Source organism: Gorilla gorilla, chromosome 2, assembly GCF_029281585.2.
Source record: "Gorilla gorilla gorilla isolate KB3781 chromosome 2, NHGRI_mGorGor1-v2.1_pri, whole genome shotgun sequence".
Taxonomy (NCBI): domain Eukaryota; kingdom Metazoa; phylum Chordata; class Mammalia; order Primates; family Hominidae; genus Gorilla; species Gorilla gorilla.
This window is the reverse complement of record NC_086017.1, coordinates 143121495-143139860: the sequence shown is the minus strand read 5'-3', so window position 1 is coordinate 143139860 and position 18366 is coordinate 143121495. Positions and strand designations below refer to the sequence as shown.

General features: G+C 36.6%; 2 protein-coding genes across 6 annotated transcripts in view; one reads left to right on the top strand and one right to left on the bottom strand.

The window, feature by feature from the left end:
- LOC101152959 (bcl-2-like protein 12) overlaps window positions 1–18366 on the bottom strand; it is a 465085-nt gene that overhangs the window by 32903 nt on the left and 413816 nt on the right. The window lies entirely within an intron of this gene.
- The window catches only part of CPNE4 (copine 4), a 747750-nt gene that overhangs the window by 322670 nt on the left and 406714 nt on the right, over window positions 1–18366 (top strand). Inside the window, exon 1 of one of the 5 annotated variants that reach the window (XM_055383288.2) lies at window positions 15487–15506. The exons of the other annotated variants lie outside the window; for them this stretch is intronic. The gene's annotated coding sequence lies outside the window, so the exon portion shown is untranslated. Of the gene's footprint in view, window positions 1–15486; window positions 15507–18366 lie in introns of those variants that run through there. 5 annotated transcript variants of the gene reach the window in all.

Genomic DNA, 18366 nt, shown 5'->3' with positions numbered 1-18366 from the left:
TTAAATTTGCAGTAGCGTTTTAGTATACAGATGATATTTAAAATAATAGGGCTAGTCATTAAAAAGAAACAAGGTTCTTTCAGGCATTCATATTCATAGCTTAGTATCACTGTAATTCAGGGCATTATATTATGTTTTAATTTAGGTGGCTTTGTGTGAGTGGGCAGCTCAGGGAGTGGGGCGAGTAAGGGGATCAAAACAGATCACCCTAAATTGCAACTGAGAGTTGGTACAATGTCCCCTTATTTTCCAGAGAGGCATGATTGTGTTTCAGTGTTATAGGCAATTACACAAGTAAGCTAGACTGGGTGGAAGATAAATATATATTTTTTAATTGGATTTTTTGATTTTCCAATTTCCACAATGTGATGGTGTTTTCGACAGAGTTCCTCAGTGGTCCCTGGATAAGAATGTTAAGGAAATTGGTGTCTCAACTTTGGTGCTATCTCTAGCATTCTGTCCAACTCAGGCATATTGGCCTGGGTGAGTGATAATCTTATCTAAAAGTACAGTGTTTGAACTGTACTCTACACACTTTACTTGTATTTATCTCATTTTATTCATCATAAAACCTTCCAGGATTGGGGAATGCAGGGGTCCTTATTATTAACTCTATATTATATATAGGATAATTGAAGCTTAGAAAGGTGTATCAGGCCGGGAGCCGTGGCTCACGTTTGTGATTGCAGCACTTTGGGAGGCCAAGTCGGGCGAATCACGAGGTCGGGAGTTCGAGACCGGACTGGCCAACATGGTGAAACCCCATCTCTACTAAAAATACAAAAAATTAGCTGGGCGTGGTGGCGGGCACCCATAATCCCAGTTACTCAAGAGGCTGAGCAGGGGAATTGCTTGAATCTGAGAGCCACATGGAGGTTGCCGTGAGCCAAGATCGCCTGACAGGTGGAGGTTGCAGTGAGCCAAGATCGTGCCATTGTGCTCCAGCCTGGGCAACAGTGCAAGACTCTGTCTCAAAAAAAAAAAAAAGAAAAGAAAAGAAAAAAAGAAAAGAAAGAAAGGTGTATCAGTTGCCAAATGTCACATAGCTGAGATGTAGTAGAGTTTGAATTTGACTCCAGATCTCTGATTTAAAAGAGTCTGAGATAGTGCAGTGTTTCTCAAACATCAACTGCATCAGAATCGCCTAGGGGGCTTGCTAAAACAGCTTCCTGGGCTCCATAGTCACAGTTTCTAAATCAGCAGGTCTGGGATGGGCACCTGGGAAAAGTGATGCTGCTGCAGCTGGTTTAAGGACCACACTGAGACCATTGGTGTGATGTACAAAAATGAAATTGTTAGAATCAGGCTGCCTGGATTCAAACACTGGCTCCACTAAGGGCAAGAACTGGGAATACTCGCTTTATCTCTGAGCTATTTATTGCTCATCTATACCTGCTTCACAGAGTTGCAGTGAGGATTAGATGAGATAAAGCATTTCAGATGCCTAATGGAATGTCTGGAATGTAGAAGCAACTCTGTAAAGTTACCCATTGTCATGTTTCTTATTACATTACACTGCCAGGACTTAGCTAGTCTTTCTTATGCTTTGAGACATATATTCTATTTCAATGTCCCATTATTTGCCTGTCCCACACAGGTTGTTTTCTATCAAACTCTCAGGTATTCTTTATCTCCTTCTTCCACAATTACTGTCTCTAGCTTACATCCTTCTTCCCCCAACCAAAAATTCAGTGTTTAGAAGTTTTCACATCTGCTTGGAAAGAGTAAAACTTCCAAACCTCTGGCTTTGCGGTTTTGCCTCAACTTTAATTATCTCCAGCTAATCTGCGTCTCGTTCACTTTCTGGCACAGAAAATGCAGTAGAATTGTTTGACTTGAGAAATTCTCTTTGAGAATAAGCTCCTTGAAGACAGAGGCTGTGTGCAACAAATCTTTGCCCTTCTTTGGAGCAAAAATGCCTCCCACAGTTAGCAGGATCTGAACGAATACTTGGTGAGTGAATGGCTAAGTGAGGGAACTGGAAGGCATGAGGTCAGAAGAGCTTTGCCACCCAGTGTGGATTGTTTTGCCATTGTGGAATTTGTTTTCCTCAGTGAAAGGCTCGCATTAGAATTCAGAAATTTTAATTCTATACCTTTTCAGTTACCCTCTGTACACTCCCCTGGTCAAATGGTTTCTTATCCAACAGTTTGATAACAGTGCTGATAGCAAAAGGCTCTGTGCATGTTCCTCTTTAGCTCTTTATAACAAGCGTCTCCTTACTGGGTACCTGGTGCTGAATGGAACACAAACCATGCTAGTGTACACTATGGAAATTTTCTTTTTCAAAATCCCCTTGGCTCAATTCAAGAAGCTATTATTTTTGTTCCAGGATCAGGCTGATGGGCATGGAGACATTATTATCCTTTGGTAAGGACTGTTATTTTTGCAGTTTGGAGGATGCCCTAGATGTATTCTGACAAGAGTGGATCTCCAGTAAGATGTGCTGTGATAACAGTATAGATGTCAGCAGTTTCTCACTGAGTCCCAGTGTGGGGTTATTTTGCATCCCAATTCATCCTAAGTAGGACACGGCATTGAATTGGGAGAGGTTGCCTCACATGCAAGATGATCTAACACCTCATCCTGAATTAGTGTGGCTATAACACATGTAGAAAACAATGGCAATTTAAAAAGATATTTTATAACATGTTTTGTTCCTGAAGACAAAAATGTCAGCATGTTTTGATAAAATGTATAAAAATTTAATGAAGAATATAACAAGGCTAAACCTTGGGGATAAATTCTACAGGTCTTTAATTCTCTTTCTCTCTCCATTCTAAAACAAAATTAAGTAACAGAATATACTGCTATGTCTCACTTGCCAACACAAAGTATTTTCTCATAATCTTTATATATTCTCCAAGATTTAAGACTACAACTTTCATTGGCTATGAGGAAACCAATGGGATGGATAGGACACACTTTATAAATCAATCTCAATTATTTTTGGATATTTATATAGTTTTCAAATTATTTGCATTATAATAAATGCTGTATTGAACTTTAATTCATACATATACATTTTTCTGTACGTTTATGGTAATTTCAGCTTAAAAACTACACAAAAGTAGAATTTTACTGGATTACAAGTAATGAGTATGCTCTTCTGTTTCATAAATTTCAAGCTACATTTTTAATGTAAATTATTCTAATACTTAAGATTTTGTTGACGATGGAGTTATAGAAAACCTCAGTAAACCAACATCCTTTAAAGAAATTGACTTGGTAGTCCCAAATATGCCCTTATCAATCCCACATATCTCAAATATAAGAAATACATCAAGCCAATAAAATTTGAATGCAAGTTTCATCAAGCCTCAATGAACTGGTAATTATATGTATTTCAGAGAACACAAAAAGAAAAAAAAAGGCATCAACTCTAATTTATAGATAAGTATTACTTTGACACTGAAACCAGATACTGACAGTAAAATAATTCTAATGACTGATCTTATTTAAGACCATAAATGAATAATTCCTAAATAAAATGCTAACATATAAAAAATCTAGTGTTTTAAAAAATAGGAGAAGAATTTATTTCAGGAATGAAGAAGTGAAAGATGGATTTGTGTATCAATATCTATCTATCTATCTGTCACCATATTAATATCTAAGAGATTAAAGGAGAAAACATTAACATTGTCCTACTAGGTATAATGGATTTTAGCCTGAGTATCCTAGGCTGTATCTGCTGGAAAGCAGAGCCTGATGCACAGATTATAATGTTGACACTTTGAGGGTATAAATCCAAGCAGTGATTGAGGAAAATAGGTGATGTGAGGCAAGAAAAGATATACAGCGATTGTGTTGCTGTGCTGGCCACCACTTCCATACAAGTTCAGAGACATTCAGTTGCAAAGGCGTTTAAGCATATTCCCTCTGCTTATGGGAACTTTTCTAAAAGGTTTGTAAGAGGAAACGGCACCGCGGAGGGACAGGAGTGGAAATGTATCTGTCTGGTTCCCTCCTGACTCTTGCTTCCCATTGGTCAAATTTTATTCCACAGAGATCTAATACTTCTATACATTTGGCAACTTGGTAGTTACTCAAGAAGCCATTTCCCAAGCCCTGTTTTGTGGCATTTCATCTAAGACCAGAAGTGGAGGGGAGATTCAGCAGGTCAGACTACCAACCAAGAGAGAAGGAGGCAGCTGAGGGAATGTAGAAAGCATACAAAAAAAAAAAACAAACAAAAAAAAAACCAACCTTACATACAATACCACACAGAAAAAGCATTGCGTGCAACTTAACACATTTTTGTGAGAAAAAATAAACAAAAAGAAAACCTCTTAACCAACTAAGAAAGAAAGGGAAATTACATAATATGATGAAATACCATAGTAGCAGTGAAGGAGGGAATCCAAAAGCTATGACAAATTTTATATTAGTAAGCATTTAGAAATGGTACTGTTAAGTCGGGTATGAGACAAGGATGCACATCTCCACTGCTACTAATCTACCTTGTACTGAAAATCCTAGCCCTTCCCACTAAAAGTAAAACAAAACAACAGAAGAAAAAGGAAAAAAAACCACAGAACTTAACCATATGGTTACAGGGAAGATGGAACATGCGATTTCTAGCTGGTGGTTATGTGCTCAGCTGAAATTGGTGTGCGTATCTGTGAAGAAGGAATACTAAGGGGAGGGGGCGTATCTCTAGGCGAAAGAAAAATGTGGCAATTAGGCTCTGGACTGTAATTAGTAGTTTCTGCCACATCTATATGAGAAAAAACCCTAACAGAACCCACAAACTTTATTAAAAATAACAAGGGAGTTCAGAGGATTTCAAGATAAAACGTTGACATAAAAAATCAATAGTGAACCCTATGTCAACAGTAATCAATTAGAAAATGAAATGGATAAGCACATAAATTATAATAACACAATATTTATAATAACTAGAAATAAATTTAACTTCCAAGTGTACAATATTCTTGCAAAGAAAATCACAAAACTTCTCTTAAACACATAGAAGATAGTAATTCTTTTAATGATGTTAATTCTTCACAAATTAACCTGTAATATTGGTATAATTCCAATAAGTTATCTAATAGAATTTTTCGTAAAACTGAGGAAACTTACTCGTAAATTTATATGTAGAAGTAGTTGACCAAGGATAGCCAAGACAAACCAATCAACAAACAACAGGAAATGAACAAAGAGCATCAACAGGAACAAAGGAAGAAAAACCTTTATGAGATGCTCAGTCTCTCTAGTAATCTAATAAATCCAAATGTAAACAAATAACCACAAGTTGACATTTTATGTGCCTCGGATTCATGGATGTTAAAAATAGTAATACCAAGAGTTGGAATGAATGTGGGGACTCTTGGATCTAGTGAAACTTAGGGTAGAAGTGAAATAGGTACACACATTTTGAATAACAATTTGCTAACTTCTGGCAAAATTGATGATGGCTATATTTTAATATCCAGGAATACTACTTGTAAGTATAGTCAGTCCTCATTATTCACAGATTCTGTATTTGTGAATTTGCCTGCTTTTGAAAACTTATCTGTAACCCTCAAATTAATATTCATGGTGCTTTTGCAGCCACCTGTAGACATATGCAGGGCTGTGAAAAATTTGAGTAACTTGACATGCATGTTCCCAGCTGAGGTTGAACAAGGCAAAACTCTGCCTTCTTCTCTCAATTTTCATACTTTAAACAAGTTTCCTATCTGTGTTTGACTTAGTGCCATAATCTTCAAAGGTCTGTGCTTTTATTTGGTGGTTTTACTATTAAAAGTGGCCCCTAAGAGTAGTGCTGAAGTGTTATCCAGTGATCTGAAATGCAAGAAGGCTGTGATGTGGGTTACTGAGAAAATAGATGTGCCAGCTAAGCTTCATGCAAGCATGAGTTACAGTTAAGTGGCTGTGAGTTCACTGTTAATGCATCAACAATATATATGAAATTAGTTGACTTTTAAAAGAAGCACACATAAAACAAGGTTTTTATTGATTGAGTGACAAAAATATTGTGACCAGAAGTTTTTAGGGGCCTAACCTTTTATTTCCCCCCAACAGCAATGGTTCAGTATTAGCTTATTCAGTGTTCAAAGTGACCTTATACAACATAACTACTGCAAATAACAAGAATTTATTATATATATCATAAGAAACTCTCACACATGCTCCAGAAGATATGTATAAAAGTATTCATTATTTGTAATGGTGACAACATAGATAACAATCCTAATGTCCTTCATGAAGGGAATGGATGAATACATTGTGTTATATTCATCCAAGGGAATACCCTCAGTGCTAGCATTTTAATGGAGGGACATATAATAAAGAAAATAACTATGTAAAATATACAATACTTTAAAAGGCACTAAGCATTATGGAGGAAAATTAGGCAGAGAATGGAGATAATAAGTGAGTCCTGGGGGGTAGTATGCTTTGAAATTTTAATAGGATGGTCAGGGAATGCTTCCTTGCAAAGGTATAAATAATAATTTGATCTTCTCTTCTTATTTCATAAGGTAGAACTTATTGAATTTATTAAATAGCAGTAGCAGATGTTCTTATTTTATTCTTGACTCAGAATCTAGCAAATAGTAGGTGGTGAATAAATGTTTACTAAATGAATGCCTTCATGTTTCATCTTTAAATATTATTTTAGCTATTGATAAATACTTCTGCATTTTGGTACTCCTAAAACCTTGCATATCTTTTCGTGTTTCATTGAGTATTTTAATTGGAATCTTGGAAACAGTGTTTTAGATATTGTCTGCTTTCCTCCATTCTTCTCTAGATGCCCATGATTGACATTTTAATCTAAGTGGAACATCATATCTGATATGAATTGATGCTCAATGAATGTTTTAAAAATTCAGTTAATGAAGAAACTGAGTGGGTGAAGGGAGTACCTTATTTATCTTGATTTATAATTTTCAAATAACCAAGTATTTGGTAAGTGGGCTTCTTTATGTTCTTTTGTTTTAGGCCCTGCAAATCATAGAGATGGGCTTAGCAAAGGGTATTACCATTTATTCAGCAATGATTGTGCTCTAGATTCAAGGCTCAGTCCTTTACATATAATCATGACAATACCCTGCAAGGTTTATATTATCTCTACAGATGAGAAAAAAATTTAAAGAAGTTTTGTGAATGTCTCAACGTCATGCAACCTGAACCATAGCAGAGCTGGCATTCCAACCCAGTTAATCTGACAGCAAAACCCGTTCTCTTTTCTTCACATAATGATACTGGTTCCCAGAGTCATAATCAGTGTCTTTAGAATGGCCTATTTATTTTTGTGTGTTTTTTTCCTGCATGGAATTTTATATTAAGTCTCTCTGTACTAAAGCATATCAGCAGATTGGGGGAACCACTTATTATTTTCAATTTAATAAACACTTATTGAGCTGCTACATGAACTGTTTTTAATGCTTTTCCAAAAAAGTGACCTTCTCAACATGATAAAAAACATTTCTGAAAAACTGATAGCTAAAACTATACGCAGTGGAGAAAGATTGAAGACTTTCCCCATAAGATTAGGAAAAGACAAACACACTAAAATCACACACAGCTAGTGTATAGTTGTATTTCTTACATTAACAATGAGCAATCCAAAAAAGAAATTAAGGAAACAATTTCACTTACAGTAACACCTGTATTAGTCCGTTTTCACACTGCTCTGAAGAAATACCTCAGACTGGGTAATTTATAAAGGAATGAGTTTTAATTGACTCACAGTTCCGCATTGCTGGGGAGGCCTCAGGAAACTTACAATCTTGGCTGAAGGCAAAGGGGAAGCAGGCACCTTCTTCACAGGATGGCAGGACCCAGTGAGTGCAAGAAGGGGAAATGTTAGACCCTTATAAAACCATCAGATCTCCTGAGAACTCACTATCACAAGAACAACATGGGGGAAACTGCCCCCGTGATCCAATCACCTCCACGTAGTCCTGCCCTTGACATGTGGGGACTATGGGGATTAAAATTCAAGGTCTGATCTGGGTGGGGACACAGAGCCAAATCATATAAACATCCAAAAGAATTAAAAAACTAAGAATAAATCTACCCAAAGAAGTAAAAGACTTGTACATTGAAAACAATAAAACATTGCTGAAGAAATTAAAGAAGACCTAAAAAACAGAAAGACACCCCATGTTCACAGAGTGAAAGACTTAATATTGTGAAAACTTTAGTACTATTCAGAGTAATCTATGGATTCGATGCAATTCTATAAAAGATTTCCATGACCTTTTTCACAGACATAAGAAAACCGATCATGCTGGTGAGGAGATGGAGAAATAAGAACACTTTTACACTGTTGGTGGGGGTGTAAATTAGTTCAACCATTGTGGAAGAGAGTGTGGCAATTCCTCAAGGATCTGGAACCAGAAATACCATTTGACCCAGCAATCCCATTACTGGATATATACCCAAAGGATTATAAATCATTTTACTATAAAGATACATGCACACGTATGTTTATTGCAGCACCGTTTACAATAGCAAAGACTTGGAACCAATCCAAATGCTCATCAATGATAGACTCGATAAATAAAATGTGGCACATATACACCAAGGAATACTATGCAGCCATAAAAAATAATGAGTTCATGTCCTTTGCAGGGACATGGATGAAGCTGGAAACCATCATTCTCAGCAAACTAACACAGAAACAGAAAACCAAACACCGCATGTTCTCACTCATAAGTGGGAGTTGAACAATGAGAACACATGGACACAGGGATGGAAACATCACACACTGGGGCCTATTGGGGGGTGGGAGGAAAGGGGAGCAAGAGCATTAGGACAAATATGTAATACATGTGGGGTTTAAAACCTAAATGATGGGTTGATAGGTGCAGCAAACCACCATGGCACATGTATACCTATGTAACAAACCTGCATGTTCTGCACATGTATCCCAGAACTTAAAAAAAGAGGGGAAAACAAAACAAAACAAAACTGATCCTCAAATTCATACGGAATTGCAGTGCCCCCAAATAGCCAAAACAACCTGAGAAAAGGAGGAATAACTTCTTGATTTCAAAATTTATGATAGAGCTACAATAATCACAACAGTGTGAAATTGTTGCAAGGGTAGATAAATAGGCCAGTAGGATAGAACTGAGAGTTCAGTAGTAAACCCATCTTTCTATGACCAATTGATTCTTGACAAGAGTTCCAAGACCTTTCAGTGGGAGAAAGAATAGACTCTTCAACAAATGGTGCTGGGACAACTGGATATCTACATACAAAAGTATAAAGCTGGACCCTCACCTTAACACTATATATAAAAATTAACTCAAAATAGATCACACACCTAAATAAATATAAGAGCTAAAGCCATGAAAGTAATTATTTATAACGGCTATGAATGCTTAGATTTGACACCAAAAGCATGATGAACTAAACAAAGTAAACAAATTAGGATTTATCAAAATTTAAAAACTTTACCAAGAAAGTGAAAAGAGACTTTACAGAATGGGAGAAAATATTAGAAAGTCATATTTTAGATAAAGGTCTGATATCTAGACTATATAAAGAACTCTCACAACTCAACAACAAAAATTTAAGCAATCAAATTTTAAAATGTGCAAAGAACTTCAATAGACATTTCTTCAAAGAATACAGACAAAGGGCCAACAAGCACATAAAAAGATGTTGACTACCTGTACATCCACGTTCAGGGCTGCACTATTCACAATAGCCAAAAGGTGGGAAAAGCCCAAATGTCCATCAACAGGTGAATGAATAAACAAATGTTTTATATCCATACAATGGAATATTATATATTTAGTCATAAAAAGGAATAAAGTACTGATACATGCTGCAATCGGAATGAACCTTTAAAGTATTATGCTATGTACAAGATACCAGACACAAAAGGACAAACATTGTATAACTCCATTAATATGAAATATTCAGAATAGAGAAATCCATAGAGCTGGAATGTGGATGGGTGGTTGTCAGGGGCTGGGGGAAGTGAGGGATGGGGAGAAACTGCTTAATGGTAAGGGATTTTACTTAGAAGTGATGGAAATGCTTTGGAACTAGATAGAGGTGGTAGTTGCATAACATTGTGAATGTGCTGAATCCCACTGAATTGTTTTCTTTAAAATGGTTTCTATGTAATGTGAATTTCACCTCAATAAGTTATTTCTAAAAAATTATGGCTAGCTACCAGAGCTTCTAGTAGGTTTGAGATGGGTAGCAACTTGTCTATTCTTAAAACATAGCACACATGGTTCAGATGTGCAGCAAGGGTTGTGCACTGCTGGCCTCCACGCGGGCAGTGTCCTGGAATCTTTCTAAAGCATTTTCTCATTATCCTATTCCTATCTTCATTTTACCCTTATAGAACTTGACTCAGTGTATCATATTCTCTATGTGTGTGTCAGGTTAGGTCCTCTAAGAAGGAGATGCCAAGACAGAAATAGACAAGCAAGAGATTAATCTGGGGGAAATAACTACAAAAAATAAAGTGGGAAGAGAACAGAGTAGGTAGAAAGAGCTTTCAGACTACGATGCAGTTTCTACACTTGTACAAAGAGAGAGGAAGGAAGAAGGGTTGGGTAGGAAGGGCCTCAGACTTCAGTTGAGCCCTGAGAAAGTTTCACCCAGGAAATGGGGAGCTCGAGAACAAAGACTGCTCATCAAAGGAGTTCTGCACTGGGCTGGAATCACCCATCTCTAGTTCCCAAACTATTCTCTGCCATTGGCTGAGAGCAACTCTGAGAGAATGTAGCCTCAGTGATGAATGCTGGTATGGATCAGAAGGTATAGCAGCTGGAGGATGTCCACCAACTACACTTTTGCCAATAGGTTCTCTTGCAGGAAGATTTGAGCAGCATATGCCCATGGTCATTAGAGTGTGACACTGGAGGAGTTTTATCATCTCTCTGAACTGCATTTGCAAAATGGAGTTAATGTCATTTTTGTTACCAGGTTTTGAGAGGACTAAATAAGATAAGTAAAAAGTATCTGGTATAGTATGTGGACTTAATATTAGTAGCTGACTATAATTCTTTTTCCATTAACACATATGAGCAAACTGCGGCTCAGAGACAGAAAACTACCTTCCTGAAGGCCACATGGCTAGTAAGTGCCAGGTACAAGATTAAAATCCAGCTTAACCCAATGTCCTACATATATTATATTCAGGCACATACTTATCTAAAAGTCTATGCCCAATTTTTGGAACTAGGGACTGCATGAACACTCTGTATTCTATAAAGCTGTTCATGGAGAAACATCTGCCAGCCCTGGGATGCGCACATGTGTTGATTTTACTTAATTTCCTCGTGGCTGACTTTCCATTGGCACATCTCAGAGAAATGCCAAGCATCTTCTCTCATCATTAGATGCATATTGGCATTTGAAGCTTTTGGAAGGATGATACACTTCCAGCACTGAAATATTCATCTTCAAAAAACAGTATCTTAGGAGTAAAAAAATTAAGATGTAAATAGATTTTATTTAAATCTCGCCACTTCCACTACACAAACCCACCAAGTTAAAACAGCAAGACTGGAAATGACTCTTTTTTTTCTTTTTGCATGTCATCTGTAGGGAGAGAGAGGAATAGCAGCTGCTCCTCATCTGGGGCTTTGGTGTCATGGCAGATAACCAGCTGAGGGCCTGAGGAGAGCCCTCGCCATTACATTTCTCCTGCTGCTACTGCTGTTGTGGAGAGTGAAATATTAGTAGTACTAACAGCCAGGAGCAACCTATGGGCAGGAAGACCTTACAGTCACGCAGCACCTGTAGCCTCTCACCCATTTGTCTCACTTCACTAGCTTTTCTGGGTGTTATTTAAGAACTCAGCAGCCCATCTCTTCCTACCCCAAATTGCCCACACCGTGAAGTCATTTGTCAGCTTCCACTGTGGAAGGGATGACACCAAACTGCTCTGGGCTTTCCCTGCATGTATTCTTTTCTGAAAAAAACAAAAAAACAAAAAAAAAAGAGAGAGGAAAGAGGTTGAGCTTTGCCATGTTTAGGAGATGAACATCTGGCACCCAGTTAACCTTGCAAGACAGTGTTAGACATGGGATTTAGTTCAATTAACATTTTTAGTGCTGATGACGGCTAGGTGCTGGAGATTTGGAATTGAAAAAAATAGTTCTTGTCTTCAAAGAGGGACACTCAGAAGCAAACAAGTTCCAACCCACCGTAATAAGCATGGTGATAGAATTAAGATATGTATGTGACAGAGAGAACAATGGTATAGGGTATGTGTGTGATGGGATATGTGAGGCCCTCAGAAAAACTTCTGCAAAGGCAGGGGATTGAAATCAGTCTGGTATGTTTGAGGGGACTTTAAGAATTGCTACAGCGTAATGCACAAGGAGGGAGTGGTTTTGTACATCATACTAAACAATTTAGACTTTATGAGGTTAGTGAGGGGAAGCCAGTGGAGGATAGTAAGAAAGTAGGGGAGATACGAGGTCATGTTAGTGTTTTTAGAACAATTCTGTGCTAACTTCTGATGGATGCTGCAGGAGAAGGACTAGAGGCTGGGAGATTGATTAAGAAGCACATTAGAGGAGTCCAGGTAAGAAAGGAAGAACAGAATTAATGCAAATGGCAGTGGCACTGGAGAGAAGGGTGGGGGAGATGTCCAGAGCTTTTGAATAAGAAGTAATAATAACAATATATAATAGCTACAGAAATAGTAGTAATAATCATTAGTTGCTGTTGCTGTAGTAACATTTATTGAGCTCTCAGATCTGTATTAGGTCCTGTGATATGTAAGAACTCTTTTCATTTACAACAATCCAATGACGTATTACAGGGACACAATTCCTGATCCATCATTCTAAAATATTTTAAATTCTGAAACCAAAAAGTTTCTCCAAACCCATTTGCAGTAAAGCTTGAACAGACTTCTGAACTCAGTGGAAAAATCTGACTTGAAATGACAGGAGGCTATTTAGGCTTTATTTATGTTACCACACATTTTTGCTGTAGGAATATAAATGTTTTTGATTGCAAGGTGCTCCTCCAGACCCTCCTGGCAATGTTAACCGAATATGCAAGAGGTGATATAATGCCCTCCGTGGGTGTTACAAATTATACTTTATATCCTCTTTATTACTTTTGTAAATTCCAAAGCTTCTGGATTTCCATAACACATCTAACACCAGGGGTTTCAGATAAGGAATTGTGAGCCTATAGTTTTCACTTATGGCTGTGGAAATGGAGGAACAGAGAGATTAAGCAATTTGTCCAGAGACATACAAATAGGTGGTGGCAGAACTGGATGGGAATTCAGCTTTTTTGGACTGGAGAGCCTGCACTTTGAACCATTTTTGCACTGTCTGCTTAGGTTGGCAGGAAGAGATCTTAGAGATCATTTTACAGATGAAGCAACTGATGTTTCTTTTTAACTAGCTTCTGGATATGGCAATGCCTTGCTTTAGAGGGATTAGAAGAGAGGAAGAATTTCCTTACCAAGTTTACTCAAATAAGTCCTTTGTCCCAAAGAAAAGATTCCAGGGCAATGGAGGAAATTTCTGGGGTTGGAGATTGGTGGCCAGCTGTGGCAGATTCATCAGGTAAAGGTGAAAGATAAGAGCTGCCCAATGTCATGGGGTGCCAGATCAAAGGCACTGGAATAAGATTCTGGTTCTCACTTTTCAACCAAGCAAAATAAAATGAGCTCTCTCTCTCTCTCTCTCTCTCTCTCTCTCTCTCTCTCTCTCTCTCACACACACACACACACACACACACACACACACACACAAGGAAGCTAGAAGAAACCTTGCCAAAATATTAACTGTGGTAGACTTTGGGTGGCAAGATTATAGGTGATTTTGGCTTTGATTCTTAAAGCTTACATTTTTCACAATGGTCACTTTGTGCTCTTATAGTTAGGTAGTAAGCTTTTAAATTTTTTAAATTATAAATTACACATTTTAAAGAGAGAGAAAGCAATAAGTGCCTTATAAACAGGAGACAGTCAGTAAATATTTGTTGATTTTCTCAATTAATAGACTTATGCTCCTTGCTAATTGCCCATGAATACCAGGAAGTTTAACGGTAACATTTTTAAATACTTAACTTAAATACTTGGAGTTATTTTATGTTTTACAAAATATTTTTCAATTTTTTTAACTATAGTTTTTTGATAAATTTATTTATTCATTGCAATAACAACATTTAAAAGGAATCCAAATATTTCTATGTCATAATGGGTTGTTTGGTAAAAATAAAATAACACTTACATAATAAACATTCTAGTAACATGAGAGAAATTAGGCATTCTTTTAAAGCTAATTAAAACCTAATTTTACCTGTATTAGGTTTTAATAAAAGAACTAAAGTCTTATATTGTCAAAGGGTTATGATATTTTATACTCATTAAGATTAAACAATAAAACATCTGTAAGCCACAGAAGGAAAATTTTTTATTAAGCAGCTAACTTGTGCAAGGATGATTAGGGGACCCTGAGAAAGTGGTTGGCTTAATCTCAGTTTTTAAAATATGTATGCTCTAAACCAGAAGTTTTAACATTCTTTAGCCTTTTATTGAATCACTTTATAATATTTAGCATTAAAGTAACAATAAATTACAACAGAAGTGCTGCATGGCATGATTTTTTTCAAATACAACTTTTCTTTGGGCCTTGGTTTTCTCATCAGTAGCTGTAGATAATAAGATGTATTTCATAGTAGTGTGCTGTTAAATGTTTAACAATCAGCTCTTATAAAAAAGATAGAAAGGGAGAAAAAAGCTCAGATTTGCAGTGTTTCCTAACTCTGTGGTGTAAATTTCCCCGCTATTGCTGAATTCAATGTAACATTAAGTCATAATTAAATATAATATTTCTTTCCTTACTACATATATAATGCATGTAAATTATGTTAGCATAGATAATAGTAAAATGTAGTAAAATAATTAGAAAGTGATGCTTTTGGGGTATTTATTACCTTCGTTCTTAATATAATTTTAACCTTTTTAGTTTAAGTATTATTAATGGTTGTATTTAACAACCAGCTTGCAAAATTTCTGAAAATTTAACAGTTGATGCTTTGGAGCTAGCGCAAGCCAGCTCCAGCATTCCACTCACTAAGTGTTATGAAGATTAAAAAGAAATCATTAATTTTAAAATGCCTAATAGTGTCTTGGAGGATCATAGGTCTTAAGTAAATCTTCATTTTGTTTCCTCTTATTTCATGTTTTATTAAGCCCCATCCTACTCCTCGGAGTCCATGACAGCATCTTTAGTTTTAACACCAATTCCAAAGACGAAATAGCTTCATGCACTGTTTTGAATATTCAGACAAACTGGTAAGCAGGATTTACTTACTATTATTCTGCTAAAAAGGGTCAGCTTGAATAGAAAGAAGAAAGACACCGACATCTCCATCTACCTTGTAATTGTGTGTTCCTGGTCACAAAACCTCTGTGCCTGTTATTCACTGCCCCCTTTTTTATTCTGGATCAATAATTCTTTAATTTTCCTTATCCTAGAACTGGCCTAGAAGAGAGAGTTACCTCATAAGAAAATCAAATCTGTTACTTTATTCAGCTTCAGGTGAGAGTTCTAGGAGGTATTTCCACTGGTATACTGGAAACAATATACACCCTACTAATTTTTTTAGAGTCACTTTTTGTTTTATTTATTTTCAACTATAAGCCATGTTATTAGAAGCCTGTATGTACCAGAGTTCATGTAGTTTTCTTTAAAATATATTTTATTGTGCTTTTTATACATGAAAGGTAAGACATGCTCAATGTAAAAAACATGAAATAATACTGATAAATATAAAGACAAAACAAGTTACTAATACTTCTGCAACTCAGAGAGGGCCACTATTATTTCTCTCCCCTGTGTGCATGAGTTATATAATTGGCATCATACTATATTTCCAGTTTAGTATTCAGTACAGATAATTTTTAATAGCCATGATTAATCTAGAAGATTCATACATTATGTATGAGCATTGTTGGAAACAAAGTTTCATTAAATGCACAAACCTGTGTTTTCTTTTTTTACATAAATTATCATAATGCCTTAATTTCATGAATTAGTTGTGGGGAATTACACTTGCCAATTGAACATAATATTATTATTTACACTCAGCTTCCAGGACAGGGTTAGAACACATACACAAAAATGCACACAAACAGGTAACACAAAACACATATTTTGGGGACAAACATGAGCACAAACTCCAGCTTTGTTACTTGTCTGGCTGTGTGACTTAGGGCAAGTTACTCCAACTCTTTGTGCTCAGTTCTCTCACATGTAAAATGAGAATACTATTAATACCTACCTGAAAGTGCTTAGGATGCAGGAAGCACCTTATGAAAGATAACTACCGTATGTTCAGTTTTGACAGGCCCAATCCTGCCAGCTTGAATCAGAATAAGATGAGCCACTGACTATAGCAGCAGTGGTCAGAGGATGAACTGTGGGGATAAAATATATAAGTGTTTAGAACTGTGCCTGACACTGAGTAAGTGCTTTGTAAGTGCTGTCACTGGCTGCCAGTTTATGTACAAGTTAATGGTTAACTTATCATCCAAACTGAGAAAGTTTTGAGAGTGTTAAGTGTAATACTTTGGTTTTAAACAACAGGTGAAAACCAGGACTGTCTGGGGGAAATCAGGATAATCTTAGGCAAACTGAGACAGATATTCCACCCTACGCATCCACCCAGCTCTTCCAACTTTCCGGAATATACACTGTTAATAGTTTCTTAAAACTTCTCCTTTTCTTCATAAGTGTGCAAGCAAACATACATACATTTTTAAAATTTTTCTTCCTTTTTACACAAAAGATAACATTCGCTGTGCATTGTTTGCTGCTTCATTTTTTTTCACTTAACAATAATACATCCTGGAGATCACTTCATTGCAACACAAACTGCCATCCTTATTCTTTTGTTGTTGTTGTTGACAGCTGCATTGTATTCCATTGTTTGGATATACTATTACCTTATTTAACCAACTCTCCATTGGTGGATTTTAGATTGTTTATAATATGCAGCTACTTCAAATATTGCTGTGATGAATATTATTGTACATAGGTTTAGAGAAGTAGAATTGCTGGATCAAAGGGTATATGCGTTTACAATTCGGAATGGTATTGCTAAGTCTCCCAGCATAAATAAGCCTTGTACTAATTTGCATTTCCATTAGTGGTGCAAGAGAGTGCCCATTTTCCCATAGCATCAACAGCAGGCTATATTGACAAGTTTTTGTTTTGTTTTGGAAGTTGACAGTTATTTTAGTATAGTTTGAATTTAATAATATGCTACAAAGTAGTTGTGATGGTAAGCATCAATGTCTTATTTCTGACTTGAGTGATATGCCCTTTGAATTTCCCCATAAACCTGATCAATTTTATATGGTTTGGCTCTGTGTCCCTACCCAAATCATCTCAAATTGTAATCCTCATGTGTTGAGGGAGGGACTTGGTGGGAGGTGATTGGATCATGGGGGCATTTCCCTCCATGCCGGTCTCCTAATAGTGCGGGAGTTCGCCCAAGATCTGTTGGTTTTAAAAGTGTTTGGCAGTTCCCCCCTTCTCTCTCTCTCCTGCTGCCTGTGAAGAAGGTGCCTGCTTCCCCTTTGCATTCTGCCATGATTGTAAGTTTCCTGAGGCCTCTCCAGCCATGCAGAACTATGAGTTAATTAAACCTCTTTCGTTTATAAATTACCCAGTCTCAGGTAGTATCTTTATAGCAGTGTAAAAACACTAATACATTATTGTTTAAGTTGAGACGTTTTTTATTATATTAAGTCTTTATGTATCCCTAATTGTTGGATATTTTATCAAGTTTATTTTTTTATTTAAAATTTTTTTAATGATTTTTTTTTTTGAGACAGCATATCACTCTGTCACGCAGGCTGGAGTGCAGTGGTACGATCACAGTTCACTACAGCTTTGACCTCCCAGGCTCAAGTGATCCTCCGATCTCAGCCTCTGGAGTAACTGAGACTACATGTGCACACCACCATGCCCAGCTAATTTTTTTATGTTTTGTAGAGACAGGGTTTCACCATGTTGCCCAGGCTGGTCTTGAATTCCTGGGCTCAGATGATCCCCAGCCTTGGCCTCACAAAGTGCTGGGATTATATCTGTAAACCACCGCACCTGACCTTTTATCAAGTTCTAAAAACACTTTTACAATTCAGCTCTTTCTTTCTTTAGGAAAATCTGTATTTTTATTCGAGTATTATCTTGATAATTATAAATTAATTTAATACCCTTAGTCCTTTATTTATCTTACCAGGATCAATTAGTAGTCACAAGGAAGCATGCTGACTTTTTTCCCTCTTCTGCTTCCTCTCTCTTTCTACCTGATTTTAAGAAATGATATTACGTTTCTTATTGGTTAACTTTGTGTTGTTAAATGTGACTGTATTTTATTATTTGATTTATCAAT